At 40.6% G+C, this 15224-nt stretch overlaps 2 pseudogenes; both read right to left on the bottom strand.

Annotated features, from left to right (window-relative positions):
* Positions 1-942: 942 nt before the first annotated feature.
* Positions 943-15224, bottom strand: part of LOC127137239 (leucine-rich repeat receptor protein kinase EMS1-like) — a 53572-nt pseudogene continuing 39290 nt past the window's right edge.
* Positions 2534-3451, bottom strand: LOC127135046 (hydroxyethylthiazole kinase-like; annotated as a pseudogene).

The following is a 15224-nucleotide window of genomic DNA, read 5'->3' as shown; positions in this document are numbered from 1 at the left end:
TCAAACAGAAAACGGTGTTGCTAAATCAAACATGAAGTTCAAAGCATAATCCAAGCATGGAAATAAAGCTCGGAAAGGAAGCTAATCGGTTGTGGCGAGCTCGACCGACGAATGTGAGTAAGCGTTGCCTTCAATTCTCTCCTTTTCTTTTCTGAATGGTAGCCGCCAATCCTCTTCAAAATTATGGTTTTTCAGCTCTCTCTCAGTAGCCGCTAATCTTCTCCTCTTCTTTTCTGAATGGTGGCCGCTAATGTTCTCCTCCTCTGTGAACAGTATCCACCCCTTTTATAATCCCATTGCTAGGGTTTGGATGAGATCAAAAGAGTATTGGAATTGGAAGTGCTTTCTTGTGCTGCTCTATTGTCTATCCCATTTTAGTGCTTGCTCTGAAAAAGGTAACTTGTACCTTGTACCTTCTCCTGGAAATATTTTGATTCCTTTTGTTGCTTATGGACTTTTTACCGCCGGTAAAAGGTTATTCACTGATTTTGTTTTACTTGAATATCATATGTGTTGTTTGATACTTGCAGTAAGGAGGTACAATGTTACTCTTCTCAAAGAGGTTTATTATATCATTTTTCACATCTTTTTGTGGTTTCGCTGGAGCTAAACTTGGTGTCACAGAAAATTAAGTTTGTTGTATTATAAGACATCGCAACTTCACCTGAAACAGATACGGCAACCAAACCAACAGCTCCTTTTGGTGTGCACTCATGTACAACACAATCCGCAGCTTCCTTTAAAGAAAGGCCTTTGAATTCCATTATCGCAGCCACATCTCTTGTTACGGTCGCGCGGATTATTGCTTCACCTATTCCTGTTGCAGAAACATGATCCATCTGTTTGATTCGGACAGCACGAGCCGCAACACCGTGCTTCAGAATCAGCTGCTCCAAATAAAAGAAAGTTCACCGATGAGAGACATGCTGCCTTCGAACATCACTATATCTTGCCTCTGGTTGTAGCTTGATGATCAGATGAATCTGGATTGCCACAAATCCCAAGTTTGACTACAAATGTAGTCGTGCTTCCTTTATCAGGTCCTTCGTTTTCCCTCCAAATATGACCACTCATGAGATTTACAAATCTTTTTGCAAATGGTTAGCCCAAGACCTGAGCCACTGCTGGATTGACCCGCTCCACTCTGAGACTGAGTAAACTTCGTAAAGAGATGCGGAATATCTTGTGGGAGAATGCCACGTCCAGAATCCTTAACCTGGACTCGTATATAGAAATGACCATCACTTGATGCTGGATAGAACACAGGCGGTCACCAATCCTGCAAGGATTCTGGTTTTGCAACAGAAGCTCTTATAGAAACATAGCCTTCCTTAGTATATTTGACAGCATTACCCACAACATTTAAAAGTGTTTGCATAAGCCGTTTCTCATCACCAATGGCATTATCAGGTAGATCAAGGGCCAGAATTAAAGTAATGGGTAATTTTTTTCACAGATGCAATAGGCTTTATCAGTTCAATGACCTCTTCTAAGACATCGTGAAGGTCGATTTTCCCCCTTTCTAATTCAAGGATGCCGTCTCCCAGTCGGAACAGATCTAAAACATCGTTGATAAGTGCTGCCAAAACATTCCTACTCTTCAATACAGTTTCTATCATAACCCTCTGCTCTAGAGTCAGTTCCGTCTCTGAAAGAAATGATGACAATGCTATAATTGCATGCATTGGTGTCCTCATCTCATGATTCACGACTGCAAGGAAATCATTGCGAGCATGAATTTCCATTTCAGCTTCTCGCCGAGCTAAATCTAAAGCAACATTTTGTTCTATGAGTTGATCACGGGCTCGCATAGACTCCTCCATAATAACAGCATGTGAAAGGGCAACTGCTATTTGATCTACAACAACATCGACAAGCTCCAACTCATGATCTCGCCATTTTCTAGCACTATCAGTAGGGAGAATGAGAACCATGATTGCAAAGCTTTTTTGCTGAAAGATCAGGCCAATCATTAATTGGGAAATTTGACAAATGCAAAAGTGGCACCCGAACAGCAACAACTTCAGGTGGCACATATCTTCCAACAAGAGGTCTTATCCTGGAAAGTGGACACGTGTGTGGTATCCGTGTAGCATGCAGGGAATCCCATGTGGTTCAATCATGAGCTGTTCATTCAGATCAGTCTCCTTGCCACTACTTGCAGCTGTGTTTACATCCACTAAAATTGTTGCCGCATCACTCATAATATTAGAAACAATGCCTGTGGACACAGATTGACCATCACTTGCAGAAATCAAGCTACCATTTTCCAATTGTGTGTTTGTAGAATGATGCTCATTTTTCACACCATCAATCTCTTCTTTTAAAGCAGTGCTCCCATTTACAAATGCATGCTCTGTAACGTCAATGTCTTGAAGGTGACAGAAGATAGACCGAACAAGTTCACACATTGTGTAGTGTGTTATCCTTTACAACAACTCACTTTTGGTTCCTGCTTGATGAACTATACGGAAACAAGTGTTTACTATGGTGCAAATATGTTGGTTACTCGGCATTACAGATGCTTCACTTTTCACGCATGCCAAAAAACTTGTAATATCTTCATTAATACCACTTCTTCTGATCCTGGATCAGTCACCTCAAATCTAAAACTTGTGACAGCATCAACTACCAAGTGCATTCGTAACGACGCAGGACCTTTAGCCATCTTCATTCCTAACTCGCCAGCAACACCAAACACAACTAGTGTTGGTACTGCCGCATCGAAAGCATGACCTTTTGTCAACTACAACAAAGGCAGCAATAAGTGCAATGACAGAACACCGGGTTGCTGTAATTTTTTGCATCAACGCCACCCCATTGTGAGCGCCAACAACTTGATAACCATTTGTAACAATGTCAGTAGCTCCTGACACTACAACTACGTAACCACTTTTCTGAGACAACAACTTTGCTGCTTCAACCGCATCCATTGAATCATGAGTACTGTCTACACCCTTGGATGTGGAGGATTCATAGGAGGAAGGAAGAGCCATAATTTCAGAACCATTTCCTCTTATAACATTGGGTTTGAGTATAAAAAGCTGGACGCAAGCATCAAATCGGAGCGACAAGGCGGAAACAGCGACGGGATCAAGAACCCAAAGGATGTCCAACTGAGAGCATAGCTTGGCGATAGTAATCATGGCGAGAAGAGACTTGGGAGAGAGTGTACCGACGTTGATGCACAGAGCACTGACTCGCGGGGTGAAGTCGGGAATCTCTTGGATGGAATGAACCATTGTTGGAGACGCACCGGCGGATAAGAGAGTGTTGGCCATTAGATCCATTGAAACGAAGTTGGTTATGCATTGAATTAGCGGTGATTCAGTTCGAATTTCTGAAAGTAGCTTCCATGTTCTTTTTCCTCATTCTAACCTCTTGTTGCTTTCTAGAAGACTTTCTTTCCGAACCTGGAAGGTTCCTTCGTTGATAGATGCACCGGCCACATTCTTTATAATCTCATTTGGCATGCTGTTTGGAGCAGTTTTTATTTCATGTATAATGCTATAAATTGGTTTTCCATTTTCTAAGGGTACGTGATTGTTTGGATGTCTAGTCTTAGCACCAGCATGCTGCTCGAACTCATAGGCACTGAGCACTCTAGAGTAACTGCACGTTGAACAGCCACACTAATATCCACCGCTACCGATAATCCCTTCATGCTCAACCTTTCCAGCATCAGAAAATGCTTTAATCTGTTTGGAAACTATACGTGGCTTCAATGTTTCCTCCAACAGTACTGTCTCTTCCATTTGATAAAGTAGCTCTATACACAGCTCTGAAACCTCCGTCTCTGATTATGTTTGTCTTACTGAAATTATCGGTAGCTTTGAGGATATCAACCAAAGTTAATTTCAAAAGAGGCTGCTCAAACATTGCCACGTTGATACTCAAAGGTTCCTTTGATTTGCTACTGCTCAAAAAGTAAAGATTTTGATCCAAATAACTATTCAGTTTGGTATCGTCGAGTTCCTCGGGATCGTGTTGCTTCCTGCTAATCCATCTATGCAGAACAAAAGCAAAGATCAAAGTTATTAATATAACCGTAATGGCGATTCCACCAAGCCTCCATGCATTAAACAATGCATATCTACTGTTGAAAATACGAAGATTCCTTTGACGGAATAGACCCCGACAGATAATTGTGAGAAAGTACCAGACACTACAATTCACTTAGTTCCACCAATTTGCCATTGAGTTGATTGTTTCCAAGGTCCAATGTAGTGAGTGAAACACAATCACCGAGCTCCATTGGAATGTTTCCTTTAAGCATGTTTCCATTCAAATTAAAAACTGAAATACTTTGAAGACTTCCGATTTCCTTCGGGATAGTACCTTTGAGACGGTTATTGCTAAGAACAAGCCTTTGTAGAATTACAGCACTCCCAATCTCCACAGGAAGTGAACCCTCCGAGTGGTTATTTGCGGCGGAAAACTCCATCAGAGTTGATAAGTTCCACAAACTAGAAGGAATATTTCCACTGAAATTGTTGTTGTCCAAATCCAACACCATCAAAGGAAGCTCGGAAAGGTACTTCGGAATGGAACCAACAATCTGATTGTTCATCAAAACCAACTGAGTAAGGTTCTTACAATTAACAAAAGCCTTCTCAATTGTTCCACTAAGATAGTCATCATCAAGATCCATCTCCAAAAGTGAAGCAGCATTACAAAGCTCCTCAGGTATATGACCTGTCAACAAGTTGCTACTCAAACTGAGATGCTCCATCACAGAACAATTCCCAAGCTCCGGCGGAATCACACCCGAAAATGGATTCACCAAAAGCAAACGAGAATCAACATTAGTCCATTTTCCAAGCCAAGAAGGCAAAGGTCCATGTAGAAGATTCTTTTCAGCTGAGAAATTTCTTATAGGAAGCGTAGAAAGCTCTTGAGGTAGTGAACCAGAAAGTGAGTTGAAAGAAAGCATCACAGAAGTTAAATTTGAACAGTTTCCAAGCTCTGATGGAACTAACCCACTAAGCTCAGAAAAGACAAGGTTCAAAATTTTCAGATTTTTCAACTTCCTAATAAACTTTGGGATTGAACATTTCAAAGGGTTATAAGAAAGGTCAAGTTTAGTCAACTGTTTCAGGTTCTCCATTTCTTCAAGTAATGGACCTTCAATCAAGCAAGAAGGTGAATGGAGAAAGAATGCAAACGAGTTATTGATGGGGAAAAAATTTCAGGGCCAAAATCGGGGTATGACAGTTGCCCTTATTTAAACATCTTCCACCAGAGGAAAATGAAGCAGCAATTTTCATCGGATCGCAGTGGGGGATGGTTAAATACTATGGAGACCCAGATTTTGATCCTGAAAAATGCAAATGTTATGATATGATATGCATGGATGCATGACTCTTTATTTTTTTGAATTTATCTATTACGGACACAGTGAATCCTTAATAGGAGATGCTACTGGACAGACCGATCTGTGGGGAATGTTGATGGTCCACAGGGAGACAGACAAATGGTAAAAACCAACTCGCTGGGGAAAACAATCTTGCTGGAGAATCGGACACACACTAGAGAGTACTCAAAGTGAAATTCGATGAACGACACTTAGAATACAAGAGATTTCGGTAGTAAGTTCACACATGACTTACTAAACCCGAATAAGAAAAATTTCTACAACAGGTTCATACATGACCTGATAACATTGGAACAAAAGGTTCAGCAACAGGTTCATACATGACCTGACAATACTGGAAAAGATTCTTCAAAATAGGTTCAGACATGACCTAGTAATACAGGAAATAAAGCTCAACAGCAGGTTCATACATGACCTGACAATGCTGGGGAATACCAAGAACGGTTCTGATAGTAATTTCAAACATGACTTGTCAACAAACAGCAAAATTCAAAAAGAGTGTATCAACAAGTTCATACATGACCTGATGACAAACTTGAACATTTTGAGAAAATTTCCACAACAAGTTCATACATGACTTGACAACACTGGAATAATCAAAGAAAAAGATTCTTCCAAAACAGGTTCAGACATGACCTGGTAATATTGGAACCAAGGCTCAACAGCAACGGGTTCATACATGACCTAACAATACTGGGGAATATCAAGAAGTTCTGACAGCAGGTTCAGACATGACATAGCAAACTCAGAAAAATCAAAGAGAGTGTATCAACAAGTTCATACATGACCTGATGACAAACTTGAACATTTTGAGAAAATTTCCAGAACAAGTTCATACATGACTTGACAACGTTGGAAAGATTCTTCAAAAACAGGTTCAGACATGACCTGGGAATATTGGAATAAAAGCTCAATAGCAACGGGTTCATACATGACCTGACAATGCTGGAACATCCAAAGAATTTTCAACAACAGGTTCATACATGACCTGACAACACTTGGCTATTCAAAGAATTTTGATAGCAGGTTCATACATGACCTGACAACACTTGGGAAAAATCAAAGGGGGTTTTATCAATAGGTTCATACATGACCTGAGAATATTGGAAAACATACAAAGCAAGTTTCATCAATAGGTTCATACATGACCTGACACCTTAGAATACATCTGATAGTTCTGAAGATTTCTCACAAGAAATTCATCCAATCACAGATTTTGGAGATTCCTAACAGGGAATTTATGCAAAACAAAGATAAACGGGAGTCTTCTTATAAGTAGATCATCCACGTAAAAGGCTACGATGATTCTTTACAGAGAAATCAAACAAAACCAACATCATTGGAGTTTTCTAACACGAAAAACCTCCAAGCTTCAGGGAACTCCTCAAGATGATGAGTCATACATGACTTTCACAGAACCATCAGGAAAGATAAGGTATTCAAACTCTTTGTACGTGCCAACAACAATTGGACTTTGACCATAAGCAATGGATTACAACCAGATTCTTTAACGGGTTTTGCCAACAACAATTGGACTTGAAATGATGTTGGCGACAACCAAACTTCAGATATCAATCACAAATGTATTTACAAACAGACTGACAGTGATGCCAACGACAACTGGGTTTAAATTAAATGCTGGTTACCACCCGACCTTAAAGGATACCAGCTACAACTGGATTTGGCCGAAGACACTGGTGACAACCAGACTTAATAGACGATGCCAGTAACAACTGGTCTCAGAGGTCAAGGGATACAATTAACAACGAGACCTGAGATTATGCAAATGAGCGCGAAGCATTTCGGGCTATGCATGATTTGGATTTTGCTTATATGCATGATGTATGAATGATCATGAAATGCAAATGCTGACAATATACACTGGAAATTAGGGAAAGCTTTATGGAGGTACTGAATCCTCAACAGCAATAACTCAACCGAAGGAGTGAGTAAATGCATCAAAGGCGGATCTATCAAGCTGAACAGTTACAACTGGCCCAATAATCCTTCCAGAGAATGATAAATTTGTGCTCTCTAGAGATAGATATTGATCATCCAAGGGGGAGTCTTGCAACTTGAGACTTGCGGGGAAAGACGAAAGATTTCCTTTTAATATTTCCACATGTCAAAGCAAAATTGTGTTTCTCAATATGTTTAAAAATTCTTTTTTTTGAGTTCAAAATTTCATTATTAACAAATAAATGACATTTTGCATAACAAAGAAAATCAGAGAAAAACAGCAAATGATAGAATTTGATGGGCAAACTTGTATTTATTCAAGAATGGTAGCACACAAATGGCGTAGCTCCATGGAATGTTACAAATTTGAAAATGGCAATAGGGAAAGGTTTACATTGAATCACAATGACTACTACTATCCTTAATAACAATGACTCCACGAGACCTCGCTTCTGAAGGGAGTAACTAGATTGATCTTCCATTTTTAGCTCTTCTGTATTGATTAGTGACGAATCGATGCAGTCTATGCCTTTTGTCCCTAATTTTTGCCTGGATCGCCCTTTCGGGTTTTCAATCCACCGGGACGCTCCTTTTTGCCTAAGTCGCCCTTTCAGGTTTTCAACTTAGCGAGTTGCCATTTTTTTTTATCCCTAACTTTTGCCTGGACCGTCCTTTTGGGTTTTCAGTCCACCGGGATTTGTTAGGCATAGTATTTTTTGACTGCATCAGAGTTCACAGGGTGAATGAGCTCTTCGCCATCCATAGTTGTGAGAAATAGAGCACCTCCAGAGTATGCTCTCTTTACAACGTATGGGCCTTCATAGTTGGGAGTCCACTTCCCACGTGAATCTTTGTGTACTGGCAAGATCTTCTTGAGCACGAGATCTCCTTCTTTGAACTCTAGAGGACGGACCTTCTTGTCAAATGCCTTCTTGATTCGTTGCTGGTACAATTGTCCATGGCACAAAGCGGTCATTCTCTTCTCATCAATGAGATTAAGTTGATCATAGTTATTCTGGATCCATTCAGCTTCATCCAGCTTGGCTTCCATCAATATTCTCGTGGAAGGTATCTCTACTTCGATTGGGAGAATTGCGTCCATCCCATACACTAAGGAGAATGGGGTTGCCCCTGTTGAAGTGCGGACTGAGGTCCGGTATCCATGCAAAGCGAAGGGCTGCATCTCGTTCCAATCCTTATAAGTTTTCACCATCTTTTGCAGGATCTTCTTGATATTTTTGTTGGAAGCTTCAACAACACCGTTCATCTTTGGACGATATGGAGAGGAATTATGGTGGTCAATCTTGAAACTCTCACATAATTCTGTCATTGTCTTGTTGTTCAAGTTTGAACCGTTGTCGGTGATGATCTTGCTTGGGATTCCATAGCGACAGATAATCTCCTTCTTGATAAAGCGAGCAACCACATGTCTCGTCACATTGGTGTAGGAAGCAACCTATACCCATTTAGTAAAGTAATCGATGGCAACCAGAATGAAGCGGTGACCATTGGAAGCCTTGGGCTCTATAGCACCAATCATGTTGATGCCCCACATTGAGAAAGGCCAAGGTGATGTTAAAACATTCAGTAGTGTTGGCGGTACATGCACTTTATCAGCATAAATTTGGCATTTATGACATTTTCTTGCATAGCTGAAACAATCAGACTCCATGGTCAACCAGTAATAGCCAGCTCTCAAAATCCTTTTGGCCATGGCATGTCCATTGGCATGGGTTCCAAAGGATCCTTCATGAATCTCCTTGATTAACATGTCTGCTTCGTGTCTATCCACACATCTGAGCAGAACCATGTCATGGTTTCTCTTGTAAAGCACATCATTGCTCAAAAAGAATTTGGACGATAACCTCCTCAGAGTTTTCTTATCCAACAGCGTAGCATCTTCTGGATACTCTTGACTTAAAAGATATCGCTTGATATCATGAAACCAAGGTTTACCATCAGTTTCTTCTTCGATCAGCTGACAGTAGGCAGGCTCATCTCTTCGCTCGATTCGAATAAGTGGAGCTTCATTATGGAATCTGACTTGGTACATTGATGCTAATGTTGCCAAAGCGTCAGCCACTTGATTTTCTACTCTTGGGATGTGATGGAAAGTGATATCATCAAAGTATTCTATCATCTTCACAACATGAGCACGATACGGGATCAGCTTCGCATCACGGGTCTCCCATTCACCTTTGACTTGATAGATCACCAAGGTTGAATCTCCATACACCTCAAGGATCTTGATTCGGAGATCAATTGCGGCTTCAAGACCAAGGATACAAGCTTCATATTCAGCGACATTATTCGTACAATCAAAGCATAACCTTGCTGTAAAAGGGGTAAAGTCACCATTTGGGTTCATCAAAACAGCTCCCACACCATGACCACTGTGATTGGAAGAACCATCGAACGCGAGCTTCCATCGAGATCCTGGTTCTGGTCCTTCATCTGGGCCTGGGATCTCACAATCCTTTATCACCATGATATCCTCATCGGGGAAATCAAACTTCAACGCCTGATAGTCTTCAACTGGTTGATGAGCAAGATACTCTGCTAACACACTTCCCTTAATCGCCTTCTGGGTTACGTACTGGATGTCATACTCTGACAAAAGCATCTACCAACGGACAAGTCTTCGAGTCAAGGCAGGTTTCTCAAAGATGTACTTTATTGGATCCATTTTCGAGATCAACAAAGTAGTATGGCAAATCATGTACTGCCTCAAACGACGAGCGGCCCATGCTAGCGCGCAACAAGTTTTCTCTAAAAGCGAATATCGACTTTCACAATCGGTAAACTTTTTACTCAGATAGTAAATAGCATGTTCTTTCCGACCAGTTTCGTCATGTTGCCCCAGCACGCATCCCATTGATCCTTCAAGCACAGTCATATACATGATTAATGGCTTTCCTGGGACAGGTGGAATCAGAATAGGAGGCTCTTGCACGTATTGACGGATCTTCTCAAAATCATTTTGACAATCAGAATTCCATTCAACATCTTGGTCTTTTCGAAGCAATTTGAAGATAGGCTCACACGTGGCTGTCATGTGTGAGATAAACCTTGAGATGTAATTCAAACGTCCAAGGAAACCTCTAACCTCTCGCTCGGTGCGTGGAGCAGGCATTACTTGTATAGCTCGGACCTTGTCAGGGTCCACCTCAATTCCTCGTTGACTAACGATGAAACCAAGCAACTTCCCTGAACGGACACCAAATGTGCATTTTGCAGGGTTTAATCGTAATCTAAAACTTTCTGAGGCGTTCAAAAAGCTTCTTCAGATGGCTCATATGATCTTCTTCATTCTGAGATTTAGCGATCATGTCGTCAACATAGACCTCTATCTCCTTGTGCATCATATCATGGAAGAGAGTGACCATAGCTCTTTGGTAAGTTGCCCCAACATTTTTGAGACCGAAAGGCATTACCTTGTAGCAAAACGTGCCCCAAGGGGTAATAAAAGTGGTCTTTTCCATGTCATCTGGAGCCATCTTGATTTGATTGTATCCCGAAAAACCGTCCATAAAGGAGAAGACAACAAATCTTGCAGTGTTATCTACCAGAGTATTAATGTGTGGTAGGGGGAAATCGTCTTTTGGACTAGCTCTGTTCAGGTCCCTATAGTCAACGCACATCCTCACCTTTCCATCCTTTTTGGGCACAGGTACAATATTAGCTACCCATTGTGGGTACTTTGCCACTGCGAGAAAACCAGCGTCAAATTGTCGTTTGACTTCTTCACGAATCTTCAGAGCCATATCTGGTCTTGTTCTTCGGAGCTTTTGTTTTACTGGCGGGCATCCTGGCTGAAGCGGGAGCTTGTGCTCAACGATGTCGGTGTATAGACCTGGCATATCCTGGTATGACCACGCAAATACATCCACATATTCTTATAGCAGCTTGACCAATCTCTCTCTGATGCTTGCTTCAAGCGTGGTGCCGATTTTGACTTCTTTCTTCTCTTCCTCTGTGCCAAGGTTGATTGTTTCCACCGGTTCTTCATGTGGCTGAAGGGCTTTGGACTCGTGCTCGAGCAGCCTTGCCAGTTCGTCGGGGATGTAACAATCTTCTTCACCCTCCTCTTTCGCTTGGTAGATAGGGGAGTCAAAGTTATGAGAGGTAGTAAAGTCATTGGATTCAACGGGGTTATCGTTTATTCTGCATGTTTGAATGATTGATTTCTTTTAGAAAAGTAAAAATAGAAAATGCATAAATGAAATTTTTTTTTTTGTTTTTGAAAAGATTGCCATTTTCTTATGAGAAAACCCAGTAAATGAAAAAGAATTTAACAAAATGTCTTTCATTCATTGATAATGATTATTTGAAAATGAAAAGGGGCCCTACAACGTGATCCATTAGCCTTGGGCAGAGCTAAGGATTGGAAAGGAAAAATACAACAATTATTACTTTGACAAAGGAAAAATTTCGGGGATCTCAACCGCCTTCCAAATGTTCAAAGCTGTCTCACACCGGTAAACCAAACATGGCTCATCTTCATTTGCGGTGTTATCTTCAATTGCATTGACTTGATCTCCATGGATGAATCCTGTGCTTTGGAATATTTCCTGGATGATTCGGGTGTTGTCCTTTGTAGAGACTCGGGCTCCTTTCGCAGCGGAAGGCACATATCCCAGACCAAAGCGATCATGCTTCTCACGAATATCAATAAGTTGACCCCAACCTTCAGGGTTTCCTCCTTCAATACTAGACTTTGCGCTTTTCAGAGACGCGAAAGATGAACAAGCTTTCCCAACAGGGTCCTTCATTTCCACAAAAGTGGCATTGGCTATTTCAAGAGCTTGGAAAGAAGTCTCCAAAGCGTCCTCATCAGCCTCAATGTATCTGAAGGATGAAAGGTGACTGACCACAAAGTCCTCCTCTCTAGAAATGATGATAATTGATTGTCCACTACAAACTTCATTTTCTGATGTAAGGTGGAGGTAACTGCCCCTGCAACATGAATCCAGGGACGCCCCAATAAGCAGTTATATGCTGGATTAATATCCATGACTTGGAAATTAATTGGGAATACATGAGGGCCAATCAATATGGCCAGTTCAACCTCTCCAATCACGGTTCTCCTGGAACCATCGAAAGCTTTCACTACCAAGGCACTAGGCTTCATAGCTGGTCCTTGATAAGATAATTTGGCGAGTGTTCTCTTTGGCATAACATTCAAAGAAGATCCAGTATCAACCAACACTCTTGCCAAAGCATCATCTTTGCATTTTACCGAGATATGGAGGGCACGATTATGATTTTGTCCATCCTCAGCTAATTCCTCTCCACTGAAGCTCAAAGTATTGCAAGCTGTGATGTTTGCCACTACCCCATCAAATTGGTCTACTGTTATGCTTTGTGTTACATGAGCTTGAGCAAGCACCTTCAACAAAGCCTCCCTATGGGCTTGGGAGTTTAGTAGCAGAGACAGAATAGAGATCTTAGATGGTGTTTGATGCAGCTGATCCACCACTTTGTAGTCACTTCTCTTTATTAACTTCAAGAATTCAACAGCATCTTCGGATTGGACCACTTCGGGTTCTTTAGTGGGAGCTGCAACCGTTGATTCCTTGTTTGGCCCTTGAGGAGCCACATTGAATTCGGGTCATTCTGCTCATTCCTGCAATATTGGTGACGTCTTCACCTACAGCTTTTGTCACTTCAGCGTCTGAACTTCCTTCAACCACCTTATCCACAGTAGTGATCTCATATTTGTAGCACCTCAAATTTGCACCTCCCATTTGTATATACATTTTCATTTTTAGGTCATTAACATTGCATTGTCATTGCATAGTCCATCATGTCATCAGTCAAGACTGGTTAGAAGATTCAACTGTGCAAGGCAACAAGAGCATTCTCCATGAGATCAAAGCCCTAGGGTTGGTGCAATGAGTTCACATGATTCAAGGATCATTTTGAAGTGGTTTGGCCAAGTATTGAAGGCTCAGAACTCATCAGTCTAGGTGCAATTCATCTGAGACCTTGAAAAGTCAACAAAAGTCAACTGTCAATTCAACTATGGATTTGGAGGTGGGAAATGGTTAGAGATGCCTCATTCATGTGTAAGCAAGTCTCATTTGACATCTCAAACATCAACATTGAAGGATTTGAAGTCAGATCAAGACTTTCCAAAAATAGCAGGTGACCTGTAATTTGAACTTTCCAAAAATGGAAAGGTTTTTGACCAACTTCAACTCAAGATTACATCATCAAGAAAGCTTCAAATGAAATTTTGTCCGACATGAAAGTTGAAGATCTTTCCCTCCCATTTCCAAAAAGTCCAACATCATGAATTTCTCATGTGTGGTTGATGAGATATGGTCCAATCATGGCAAAGTGTGGTTCAAACTTCAAATGAGCATAACTTTCAAACCAAAAGGCCAATTTCAGTGGTTCTTTTTGCATATTGATCCTTATAACATGTATTTTCCAAGCATATCATCATTTGACATGAAATCTCATTTGCATGGCATTGGTTCATTCATGAATATTTTGGGAAGAAATTGCATAAACTCATTTTTATGGAACATATGCATACCAAATCCATTTCAATGTATGCATGGAATCATTTTTAGTGGTTTTGGACCAAGCACATGCACTGTTCACGTGCATGGAGGTGCATGGAGCATGAAATCTCTTTTTTGCATAAACACCACAAACTCACTAATCCCATGTGCATTTGCTCTAATCCTTTCCTAAACATGATTAGCATTGAGTATAAAGCCTTAATCATAACTGTTTTCATCACAATTACCAATTCTAGATCTAGATTTCACAAATTCTAAAAATTTTCTCTCACTTTTTTCTGCAAAATTCTTCAAACCTAAGCATTTTCTAGTGATCAATTCATCATCATGAAGCATAATTGAGCACATTTGCACGTGGAAACAGGGGAAATTGTTGCATTCTTGTTCATGTTCAAGGTGTGAAGCATCCATGGAAGTTGGAGCTTGAGCTGGTTTTGTGTATCCTTGAACCTTGCATTCATCATCATTCACCTCAAGAAGCATATTGGAAGAGATTTGAGGCGTGGCAAAGCTTGGAAGCAAGGGATTTCAAATCTGCTCATCAAGAGGTTACATTTTTGACCTCTTTAATTTTGTAAATCATTATGCTAAATGTGTAGATCTTTTATTGGTGGTAATTCTGGAACAAATTTGGATTGATTTGGTGTTGATTTGAGCAAGTTACATGCAATTAAAGTTTGGATGATGATTTTTATTTGCTTCGATCCGTGCATGTGTGATTGTTTTTTCATGAAATGTTTATGGATTTTGATTGTATGATGAAAGATCTACACAATGCTGTTTTCATTTTTCATTTCTGAAGTGTTTGAATTTTTCTGGAAAAATTGGTATGAAGATCTTCATCGTGTTCATCGTGTTCATAGCATGTCCAGGTTTCCTACGAATTTTGTTGCGGAACGCATGAGGCTTCCTGCGGATTCATCCACGAGTTCATGTGGATTTCCTGCGGATTTTTGAATCCATGCAGGAGCGCGCGCTAGGGTTTAGATGTCCAAACTACGTCGTTTGGCTTTGGCGCGTTTCTGAATTCAAATATGGCCATGGTTTGAACCTAGCAGAGAGCTTTTCTCACATTGCCTTGTGTTTTTCTCCTTTTCTTCATATTTTCATGCCTTGGCTCCAAAATCATTTTTCAATTTTCCATGAACTTCCAAAATTCACAATAAATTGAAAAATCATCCAAATGACCTCCAATTTTTTGCATTGTAATCCTTATCTTGTCTATTATTTTTTGATCATTAAAATGAAAATTGTGCTTGGCTGGATATTTTTTGGTGCTAGAAGGTTTGAACATGTGTCCATATTTGACATTGCCTTGCTATATCATTTGTGAAATGCTTGTTTCTTATCCAATGCTT

This window comes from Lathyrus oleraceus, chromosome 4, assembly GCF_024323335.1.
Source record: "Lathyrus oleraceus cultivar Zhongwan6 chromosome 4, CAAS_Psat_ZW6_1.0, whole genome shotgun sequence".
Taxonomy (NCBI): Eukaryota; Viridiplantae; Streptophyta; class Magnoliopsida; order Fabales; family Fabaceae; genus Lathyrus; species Lathyrus oleraceus.
This window is presented reverse-complemented; position numbering and strand designations above follow the sequence as displayed.